This window comes from Nematolebias whitei, chromosome 2 (assembly GCF_014905685.2).
Source record: "Nematolebias whitei isolate Nwh7 chromosome 2, NemWhi1, whole genome shotgun sequence".
NCBI classification, from domain to species: Eukaryota; Metazoa; Chordata; class Actinopteri; order Cyprinodontiformes; family Rivulidae; genus Nematolebias; species Nematolebias whitei.
This window is the reverse complement of record NC_056499.1, coordinates 19,153,662-19,165,851: the sequence shown is the minus strand read 5'-3', so window position 1 is coordinate 19,165,851 and position 12,190 is coordinate 19,153,662. Positions and strand designations below refer to the sequence as shown.

General features: G+C 39.2%; 1 pseudogene; it reads left to right on the top strand.

Annotated features, from left to right (window-relative positions):
* Positions 1–11,491, top strand: part of LOC119426072 — a 12,425-nt pseudogene extending 934 nt beyond the window's left edge.
* The last annotated feature ends 699 nt before the right edge of the window (positions 11,492–12,190 follow it).

The following is a 12,190-nucleotide window of genomic DNA, read 5'->3' as shown; positions in this document are numbered from 1 at the left end:
TTCCACACTCTTGCAATATTCTAAACAATGTTTCTAAACTCTAAACGGTCTAAAAGAGCAGAGAATGTCATGATTTCAGCTCTCTGCTAACTGCCAGCACTCTCGACCACGCCCACTTAGGAGATGTGATTTGCTGCAGGAGGGAGCTTCTCCTTCAGCTGTGGGCTGCACACAGGTGCAGCGTGTGCTAAATAATTTATTTTAAATAAAAATTCCATCACGATCATGCGTCTCATCCATCAATTAGCCAATTGTGTGTCATGTCCAATCTTAGTTTGAAAAACTGCGATAGAGCGAGTCCGCAAACCGCAAAGTAGCGAGGGGCTACTGTTTGTTTAATTAAAACAGGGCTTTTATTGACCATCTGATTATTTTACTATTTAAAATATACTGAAAAGGCAAAATGGGGTTATAATAAATGCTTTTTAGACAAAGAAACACATTGATATAACCTCAATATTTGTATTTTTAATACAATTACCTAAATACCAAATCTAAATATGCACCTCAGTCTGCACTTTGAGTGCTTGTAGACCATTTCCATCATCAACTGCTTATCCGTAGTTGGGTTGCTGAGGCAACAGGACCAGGAGAGAAACCCAGACCTTCCTCTCCCCAGTGAAATTTTCCAGCTTATCCAGGGGTACCCTGAGGCATTCCCAGGCCAGGGAAGATGCACAGTCCCTTCAGCAAATTCTGTCTTCCTGGGCCACCTATACAAGTGGGACATGCCAGAGGCATCCAGGAGATGTCCTTATCAGATGCCTCATCCTGGTGTTAATATTCCCAGGGAGGGTGAGAAGTGTGATCCCATGATAGTTGGAACAATCACCCCCCTCCAGATTACTCTGTCATTTATGCCATGTGCATTGAAGTCACCCAGTAGAACAAGGGAATATCCAGATGCGACCCCTTCCAAGATACCATCCAGAGATTCCAGAAAGGTCAGGTAATCTGAACTGCTGCTTGGTGCATAACCACAAACAACAGAACCTTTTCTCCTGCAGCCTGACACTGCAAAGAGGGCAACCCTCTCATTCACTGGTGAAAACTTTAACACAGAGTTATGCAGCCAGAAGGCTTGTGAGTCTTCCCACACCCGCCCAACGCGTATCTCCCTTGATAACTCCAGAGCATGAGAGAGTCCACCATCTCTTCAGGAGTTGTCATCCAGAGCCCAAACTGTGCTTAGAGGTGAGCCCAACTATGTCAACCTCACACACAAGCTCAGGCTCCTTACCCACTTGTGAGGTGACATTCCACATCCCTAGAGTTAGTTTATGCCACCTGGAAGTGGCCACCCGGCATCCATAGCACTCAATCTTGATGGTTCTCCTCACAAGTGTTGGGTTCACATGTAGGTGGCGTACTGTTCTTTCAGGCTTGGTGCAACTGAGCCCCGGGAGTCCAGCCTGGACCACCAGGTGCTCAATAGCGATCTCCCCACCCCCAGGCCTGGCTCAAGGCAGGTGCCTCAGTTTCCCTTGAATCACTCTTAGTCTGATCCTTCCCCTGAGACCTGTTTGCCATGGGCTTGCAGACCTTTTTTTATTTTATTTCTTTGCAGCTGATGGAAAAAGACCAAAGCTTTTATGTGGAAATGGCAAAGAGCAAGAAAGAACTGCACCGAGAGACAACTGAGAGCAAGATGAATTTGGATGCAAGAAGTGAAGACGATTAAATAAATTTAATTTGTCTGCATTTTTATAATCTTTAAACATTCAGGAAATAATTAGTTTTGATTATTTTTTGTGTTTTCAGTCTATAATCTATTGGTACATGTGTTTCTGTTTGTGTTTAGGTGGTTGCAATAACAGCTCAGGGAGTTCCAGAGGGCGTGCAGCCTCCAGAGGTGACAGCTGTAAGCCCCTTTTCTCTCCGTGTGAGCTGGTCAGAACCTTCTCATCCAAATGGAGTCATCCAGTGGTACCACCTGAACCAGACTGGTGTTGGAACTATATTTACCCACACCGGTGGACCTAAAAATTATACTGTGACAGGTCAGGCATGCACCTTTATTTGTTTTTCCTTAATTTAGCTTTTCTAATATTTTCTTCTTGCTTTTGTTACCTGTATCATTTTTTCCCCTAAAATGTATTACTGTTCCTCTTCTTTCCTGGTTTTCATTCGGACTACTCTTTTTGACATACAGCACCTTGTATTATTTTCTCATTTGCTATGATTTACCTCATTTGTATTTTTGTTTCTTAAACTTTCTTTCCTACTTGATGTTTTTGTATCCAAGTTTGTAAATGCTATTTTATGGCTAGTTTCACCTAATTTCTCCATGTTGGCTCTGCTATAGTTTGTTACAGGCAGAAAATCCCATAGAAAGAACAACACAGCAAAAAGAAATAAAAAATCAGTTTTCTTTATGCAAACTTAAAACAGTTTGAAAACCTGCTATCATATTAAACTAAAAAATCATATTGATAATACACTAGGTTAAACCAATGAGGCCGTTATGTTTTGCCCAACTACTTTTAGTTTTGTCATTGAAATCAACAGGTTTGTTACAGAATTTCCTCAATTTTGGCTCAAACAAATTATTACATGAGCATGATAAAGCCGCTGAGGCACTGCTCACTCACTGCAGACCCGCATCTAAACAGTAAGTGTTGGCACAATAAATATAATGCCTCTACACAGCAGGAATGACTCAACATTTCATGCAATAGTGGATTTTTTTTCCACACAGACATAATAAGGCAACAGTTAAAAACATATCCACTTTGTTGCTTGCCAGATCAAAAATGATAAGTATAAGTTTCAAAGAACTTTTATTGACAGTATTTAAAGAAAGGTCTGTGCTAAATGTAAATGCCCCGGTTTACAGTTTTATGGTCTGACTGCCCAGTCATACAAGGCAGTGGATTTTTCTTCACTGCACACACAGACTAAAAACCAGAAAACACTGGAGACAAGAGGCAAATACCAGCAGAATATAATCACTACATGCCTCTTTTGAGACAAATGTGAATGTAGAATTTCTCATGGCATCAAAGCTGTTTTAATTATTCCCTTTTATATAATTTTGAGAATAAAGCAATTGCATCTTTTGAAGCTAAAATTCAGTGGAATTTACCACTCACAGCTTTTTGTGCTATTCTGTCTTGGATTCAGACCAGGTATCAGCTTTGCCAGTAGCCAACTAACTATTCCCATGGTGCCTGTGGTTGGCTTGCATGGTCAGGAGTTGCATTCATTTGTTTGGATGGGGCAAAGCAAACAATGCCAAATACAGAAGGTAATATGTTGCAATACTGTACCATCCCCAAGTGCCAGTATATGCTACTAGCAAGGGTGTAAAATTCCCCTCCACCCCTGGAAGAGACTGGAAGAGCAGAGAAAACGGCCCAAACCACAACTGGGACACTTCCTCTTTTCCTTAATCGATTTCTCTGTTTTTATTTTCTGCTCTGAATTTTTTGGGTCACAACACATGCTTGCCCTAAGAATATTTAAAGATTTCAATGCAATTTTTTTTTGGTTGTTTGTTTGTTTTGTTTTATTGTTTATTTGGGATCAACCTGTAAAAGACAACTTTTACAGGTTGATCCCAAAGAAACAGGACACTTGAGGTTGTTTGCATTTTTAATTTGAGAAACAACACTTGTTTGTAAAAGTAAATCGTGATTATTGTTATTGTTTTATAATATAATATATAAGCGGCACAGTGGCATAGTTGGTAGAGCTGCTGCCTCTCGGTGAAAAAGTTGCCAGATCAAATCCCGGTCAGGAGCCTTTCTGGTGGAGTTTGCATGTTCTCTCTGTACATGTGTGGGTTATCTCCAGGTACTCCGGTTTCCTCCCACAGACTAAAAACACGCATGTTAGACTGATTGGTAACTCTAAATTGTCCCTAGGTGTGAGTGAGTGAGTGAGTGAGTGAGTGAATGGTTGTCTCTATGTGTCCCTGTGATAGACTGGAGACCTATCCAGGGTGTCCCCTGCCTCTCGCACAGTGATTGCTGGATATGGGCACCAGTGACCCCCGCGACCTGAAAAGGAAGAAGTGGGTAAAGATAATGGATGGATGGAATATATAGTTTATAATGTTTACAGCATTGTTTTATTCCTATCAGGGAAAGTGTGGTATCTGTATCTAACAAAGTTAAGTCAGGTCCTCTGGACAGATTTAAAAAAAAAAGTGCTGTTCAGTTCAATACTGTTCAGTGTCAGGAGGGCTGTGATCAGTCTTACATCGGGGAAACTAAACAGCCACTGGTCAAAAGGATGGACCAGCACAGAAGAGCAACATCATCAGGACAAGACTCTGTGGTCTACACTCATCTCTAGGCCAGAAGTCACTCTTTCAGGGATGATGGAGAGGAACAATGGTTTGAAAGAGAAATGAAGGAAGCCATCTTTGTGAAGGGGAAACTGTCCATCATTAAACAGGGGTGAAGGTCTCGGTGTCCAATTTTCCCCCTCTTACAATGCTGTTATTGCATCATTCAGCCCTCTGTGAATAGCAAGTGGCCATCGGCACTAATGGATCGGTCGTTAGGCTGATGGTTCTCCTTGATTATGTGAGCAGCTGGTTTTGGCTGTCACCAGCAAACTGTTTGATCCACTATGAGAAGGTGCTATTTATAAGACTGAGTTTACTGCAGCTCCTCAGACTGACAAAATATTTTGTACAAAAGATGAAACGTTTCAATTTTTTTTTTTTATTTGTCCAGAGGACCTGACTTGATTTTGTTAGAGTTTTCTACCTGGATTATTGAGCATGCATCAGGATGTGGGATCCGTAATTTTAAAATAGAACCACACAATATATTTAATGTGCTTATTGTCAAGTGAGTGTTCATTGGAAAAAACACACTTTTTTTAATAAATTGGGAATTGCTTCCCATCTCTGTGCTCTGGGAATGAGTGAATGTAGCATATGCTGTGGAAACCATAAGGTGTTTCTCTAGTTCTAGGAATAGATATAGTGGTATTTCAGGATCTTTTTTTTTTGTTTATTTTGTTTTGTGTAATATAGTTTCAGCTTTTTTAGATGTAGTAATGATCTGTGTTGATAAGCTGTGATTCTCAGATAATTTAATGAGCTCCGTCAGTGATTCAACAATAAAATTGTGCCTATTTCTTCTGCAGTGTTGCCCAAAGGCCTTTATTCATGGTTTTCATTACTGATTTTCTTGCTCTTTTCAAACATTTGTCATGCAGTCTTTGCTTTCACTTAAATAATTTGTTCATCACAATGGTCAGTATTTATTTACATTTTGCACCACAGCCCAACATTTGTAAAAACTAATTTTCCATTGGTTTATGAAATTATTGCACCCAAACACTTGCACAAACTGACATTGGGGAGTTCTACAAAGGAAGAGTGATTTAAAAACTGGCATAGGAAAAGTGGTTTGAAGTAACTTTAGCAGAGAAAATAAGAGATAGAACAAAATTGTAAATGTGAGCAAAGAAAAAACAATTGCAGGAGTAAGACAGATTAAAAGATGGATGGCTGTTTTTTTTGTGTGTGTTTTCAGTGATATATGAACAGAAATAATTGCTGTGGTCTTCCCTCATCTTTAATGTTTAATATGCTATTATTCATCTTCCTCTGTGTCTCTCCAGTGGTTCTCTGTCAGAGACAGATGTTCAGGCAGCTCTTACATGCACGCTCATTCAAAACACAGAAATCAAACACTTTTTTTTACTTAAAAGCAAAAATCAACAGTCTTATTAATCTTTTTTGTTGATAAACTCAGTCATCCAGGACATGGTAATCCTGACAAGTTATATCAAACACAAACTGGACCTTGTGAGTGGAGGAATTCAAAAATCTTGGGGTTTTGTTCTCGAGTGAGGGAAGAATAGAGCTTGAGATCGAGAGATAAATCGTTGCATCTTTAGCAGTATTGCAGAATTTGTTCAGGTCCATTGTGGTGAAGGAGCTGAGCTGCAAAGCGAAGCTCTCTATTTATTGGTTCGTTTACATTCTTACCCTCACCTATAATCACAAACTTTTGGTAGTAAAAGAAAGAACAAGATTGCAGATACAGGCAATTAAAATGAGTTTTCTCCTTTGGGACAGCTGTGGCTGAGAGGTTAGAGTGGTCGTCCTCCAATGGGAGAGTTGGGGGTTCGATACCACCAGCAGTCACATGTTGAAGTATCCCTGGACAAGAAACTGAACCTCTCATTGCTTCCGATGTGTGTGAATGTGATCAAAAGCACTGATGAGTCACTAGGATTTGTTCAGATTAGTTTTGTAGAGAGTAGTAGAGTGCTGTATGAATGTATGTGTGTGGATAAGGCAGTCCTTCTCGAATAGTGGGGTGCGCCCCCCCTAGGGGGGCCCCGGGTGATGCCAGGGGGGCGAGTGTGACCTTGGGGAACATGCTTTTTTTTTTTTTGCATATTCTCATTTTGACAGGGTGCGTTTGGCAACTGTTTGCTCAAATCCAGCAAATCTCAGGCTTACTAAAAATAAAGTTATGAACAAATATGACTGCCTTGTCGTTTTAGGAGCCATGCTTGAACCGTTTCTCTCCCCTCTGCTGCTGAGACAATAAAATAATATGTAAGGGAATATCAATCAATCAATCAATCACCTTTATTTTACCAGGTAGAGCCCATTGAGATCGAGATCTCTTTCACAAGGGTGACCTGGTCAAGTGGTCATCAGCACACGTCACAGGGTAATTGACAATAAGCATTTACATTTATCAAAAGAAAAAAGAAACTACTATCACGATAAATAAATGTTAACAGTTTGAAACCATCAGGATAAGACAGACTTCTGTAGACATTAAATGTAGAACAGACATCAGTTTAAGTAGATAGAGTTAAAAGTCAACAAAGACATCTATATTTGATAAGTAGTGTTTTAGAAACATCTGCAATGGTCCAGATTTTTGATAACATTATCTGATACGGTTGACATGAAGGATCTAGGCGAGATGAGTGTTGATAGTTTCAAATCTGTCTGTAAGTTGTTCCAGGCTGAGGGGACGGCGAAGCTGAATGCTCTTTTTCCTAGTTCAGTTCTGACCAGAGGAACTGACAGGAGGATTAAGTCATTAGAGCGCAGGGAGTAATGATTGTGTGATGTTTGTATTAGGGAGGTAAGGTATGACGGGACTAGGTTTAGAAGGGTCTTATAGATGAAGGATATCCAGTGAGTGTATCTGCGAGCGCTGAGAGAAGACCAGCTAGACTTGACGTAAAGTTCACAGTGATGAGTGCGATAATTGGAATCAGTAATGAATCGAAGGGCACCATGATAAACTGAGTCTAAGGACTGTAGGTATTTTGATGCAGCACTCATGTACAGCACGTCACCATAATCTAATATCGGCATGAAAGTTGCAGCTACTAATGTTCTCCTGGCTTTACATGAGAAGCAGGATTTATTTCTGAAGTAGAAGCCTAGCTTCAATTTGAGTTTAGTGACCATTTTGGAGATGTGGATTTTAAATGACAGTTTATTGTCAATGTTGAAACCTAGATATTTGTAGGGGGAGACCATTTCTATTTGTTTTCCCTCTTGGGTTTCAATTTGAGGTGGGTTCTCTGGTTGCTGCTTTCTTTTGGATAAAACCATGATCTTGCTTTTGTCAGCATTTAGGACCAGTCTAAGTTTTTGCAGACGTGACTGGATAATATTAAAAGAGTCTTGAAGAGAGGTGAAGGCTTGGCTGAGGGAGGATGAACAGCAATAAATGATAGTGTCATCTGCATAATAATGGTGGGAGGCGTTTGACAGATCACTGCATAGATCGTTGATATATAAGGAGAAAAGAATGGGACCCAAGACAGAACCCTGTGGCACCCCTTTCACAACATCTAGGAACGTAGAGGAGGATCCGGCTACATGGACAGACTGTGTTCTGTCAGTTAGATAGTTGGTGAACCAGGAGACTGCTAGTTTTGATAGACCAGAATGTTTCAGGATGTTAGTCAATAGTCTGTGATCAACTGTATCAAATGCCTTGGATAGGTCTATAAATAGGGCAACACAGTATTGTTTGCAGTCCAGGGCATGTATAATATCATTTAATATCTGGGCTGGAATAGGCTGGTCTGAACACCCTTTAACAGGCGTGTAGGTTAACCATTCAAGGTTATGGAATAAATGTTGAGCGGCCTCAACCCCAAAACATATTTTGAGTTCTTGTAACAAATTTAATTCCCCTCTCTCGAAGAAAAGACTAAGAATCTGTTTTTATCAAGCTCTGGACACTCATCACCCACAAAACGCATGCGACAGAGTAAACTCAAAGCGAGAGCAACACCTGCCCCATTTTCCTCTTTCGCGTTGACAAATTTTATTTGTTTAATCGATGAATTTAGCACAATTTTTTTTTTTTTTTTATAAATACAGAAATAATGTTTAATAAATGTTAGGACTCTATTTTTTGTTAACAAAAAATGGATGGATGGATGGTATTTTTGCTGTTACAGCTCCTATTCACATACAAACGGAGTTTTTAATGAGAAAACGAAACAAAGTTTATGAAAACACTTTCCAAAACATTCTTTAAAATTTGTTTTTTTATTCCTATTTTGTGAATGTTGTACTGCCACTTTAGTTCCCAGAGACCCAAACAACAATGAAGCCCTTTTTACTGGTTTTTTTTTCTGTCTCACATTATTCTGACCCTGTAATGGTCAAACTGTGAGTCATTTGCTGAAATGGTTAATCGCTGAAAGAAATCTGTATGTTTTATATCATTAGCCAAGCTAAGATGTTTTTTCTGCATTTCGATACGTTGTTAATATGAACTTGATGACGGATTCTCTGAAATTTGCTTTTGTTGATCTTTCAAGGAACGTTTGAGTCACTTTAAAAATAAATTTTTTTTCATTCAACCTTTATTTAGACAGGTAATCCCATTGAGCCTCGAGGACTCATTTACAAAAGACCTGATATTATAAATAACATATAAATTTGTCACAGTTTGAAGGCAAGATCAGATATGTCTGTTTTTTTCTGCATATTAAATGTATAAACATAATAGGATTACTGATTAGTTCAACAATCCATCAAAGCAAAAGAAAATAGATATTGTATAAAAGATATATTTAGGCTTTGTATTTTAAATATTATTATGTTGTTGCTTCAGTCTGCTTGTAGTGCCAGCAACAACAAAAAAAAACATATCCAGAAGCCTTTGAGCTGCAAGAATCTGAAAATCCTGAAATAAATTTATGTCTACCTTTTTTCTATTTATTAGCTCTTTGCCTCAGGAAATAGACTTACTAATAGCATTTTAGCTGTTCTGAAAAGTGGCACTTCACACAGAGAATTAAGCACTACAGTACAGAGAGACCCTGTGTGAATCAATATTAAGTATTGCCATCATTAGCTCACAATGAATTATTGCCTGCAATTATATAGATTATGGCATTAATCACGTGTTTAATTGGTCTTTTGTAGGCTTGTTATTAATTTAGAACAGCAGGGAATAAGAGTATGTTCTTTTATTTATTAATGCATACTCAGACTGTGATTAGTTCACATTAAAAGTAGAGGCAGGCAGACATGAGAAACAGTAAAGAGACGGACAGCGTTGTATTTATTCTAAATCTGTCTCTCATCAGAATCATGATCGTTTCAGTAAGTGGAAAGAGTCTTTTGTTTAAGAAGTAAAGGACCTCTCTCTCTTTAAGCTCCCAGGAGCATAGTTCTAGCAAACCTCTTGCAAATGGAGGGTAGAACTCTTTTAAAATATATGGCAGAAAAAGAATGGTTCCTAGAGATTCATAGATCAAACCTGGTTTAACTACAGTTTAAGCTATAGGTTTTTACACATCTTCATTGGTCTTTATTTAAAAATAAGTTAGAGGACAATACATTTTCTAAATGAAATGATGCAGTTCATCTCATGCTGAGCTGAATATTCTGTTTCTGCATGTTGTGGGATCTGCCCTGTTATGAAAATTGCTTATTCTGGGAGTTTGGGTAACTTATTGTGATCTTGTGCCATTTCACATCAGTTTTAAGTAGTTTGTGATCCTGTTGGACCAACTTCTGAAGTCAGTTTTGATTTGGAGAGCAAGATAATTATTTATAGAGTTGATGCATGAGAAAGTAAATGAAACACAGATGATCAAATCATAAGATCTTTCATCAGAACGTTGCGTGCTCTTACTGGCTTCACTTTGATTTGATTTAATAAGGATTTGAACAATTTAATCACTTTTTTTTTGTTGTTCGTTTGTTTTCTTAAAATAGGTTTAAGTCAAACTGTAACTTTATCTAAGTTAAAGAATGTTTCGTCTTTAAAACTAATTTTCCTATTTTTTCAGCATGTTTCTATTCATCCATCCATCCATTGTTTTTCTCTCCAGGTCCTGGGGGTCCCTGGTGCCCATCACCAGCAGTCAGTGTGTGAGAGGCGGGGTACTTGGCACTCTTAAGATTAAATAAATCCTTTACTTTCAAAAGATGAATGTTGTTAAATCTATGCATGTGTGCACGTGTCTCTATATGTGAGTTTGTGTCTGCATATAGTGGTCGTTTTCACAAAACAGTTCTCCAATAAGGCCCCAGGGATCCACATGTCTTTAGGGTTGTTTGTAAATCACCAGTCAAGCTGACCATGTCCTACAAGTCTGTAAGATGTCATCATTGCAGTCAGCATCATAGAACCAAAGGAGGGGTTGGTTATAACTTATCACTGCTGACTCCACACGCATGTTGCTTTGCTGTGGGAGATCTTTTAATATACCTCTCTCCTTATGTTTTCTTCCCTTTTCTTATCTAAGCAACAGGGGCAGCACATCTTAGAAGCTGCAGTCCCCTGTACACTTCTGTCCATCTCCAGGACGGCTGTACAGAAAGTAATTTTGTTGTACTTCACTGTGCAAGAATAATAAAATCATTCTGATTCTGATGTGCAGCACTATGGATAAAATGTGTGTTGGACATCTCTCATTCTAAATCTGAGTGCTTCCTGGTCGCACAGACGTCAGCCATTACTACATCACACTCTCGAGCCACAATGTTCGTTTACCCTTTCATTTGTCGACCATTAGAAAGAGATGAGGCAACTTATCGGCAGGTTTTTAAGAGTGTTTACTGGACTATCAAAGGCTCAGTGGTCCGAGAGTAAAGAGATATTGACGATGAAGAGAGTGGTGAACAACCTCCTGTTGAAACACTGATTCTCATTCAATCATATGATCAAGAAGCTGGATTTAGACAACCAAAGTGACATGAAGTTTTATCTGAAGTAGCATGCAGTCTTTTTGGAGAGGGGACCATCGACTGGGGTCATCACCTGCCTGGTGGCCTTTGGAGTGGTGGTGTCTCAGTACCTGGATGAGAAGGGGAGAGAAAGCTGCGTGGAGCTTGAGTGGAGATCTCCACATACCTGCTGGTTAACCAGAGTGACAGGCTGATCAAAACAATTCCTGGACTGGCTTCGTGTAGTTCTTTCAGGAACCAAATCCCGAGTCAACAGTCAGGAACGCATTAATAGCTGTTTCTGGGTTTGCTGCCGTTGGAGCAACTATTGCCTTGTTGATGGGGTGAATTTCTTGGACGCTGAGACTGTGGATGCTTCTCCTTTTTACCACCTTCTCCTTGTGTTTGGATTTAAGAATTACTAACAGGTCTTTCTTGTAAATAAGTCCTCGCGACTTAATGTGACTAACTTGTATAAATAAAGGGTGAATGAATTATGGCACTGTAAACACCAGGCTTGATGTCTCAGAGGCATAAGAGGGTTGACTTCAACACCCATAATTTCATAAATCCCACTGAGGGCAAGAAGTCATCTTCGGCCTCATTTGGAGTGTTTTGTGAAGAGTCTTGAGGTGATCAACTAGTGGTCCATGGGCTATGTTTAACTCATTCTGTCCAGCTAACAAAGTATTAATTTGTTAATAAATAAAACACAATCTGACACCGTAATGAGCTCTGTCACACACTTTTATCTGATCTGGGTTGGACATTGGTAGGCCTGTCACGATAACAAATTTTGCTGGATGATTAATTGTCTCAGAAATTATTGCGATAAATGATAATATTGTTTGAAATTTGACAATAATTAGTAATTATTGTCAAATTTAAGAAGAAATGTTTAATTTGTTTTGTGTGTAGTACATTTTTTTCAACTACCGGAAGGCAGAATAAGACTATTTGAACCGAAGGATGGATAGTGAGGGAGCGAGCAGCGTGTCTCTTAAGAAAAATGGGAGGGAGGCCCCTTGACATGACATGGGCTGTCTC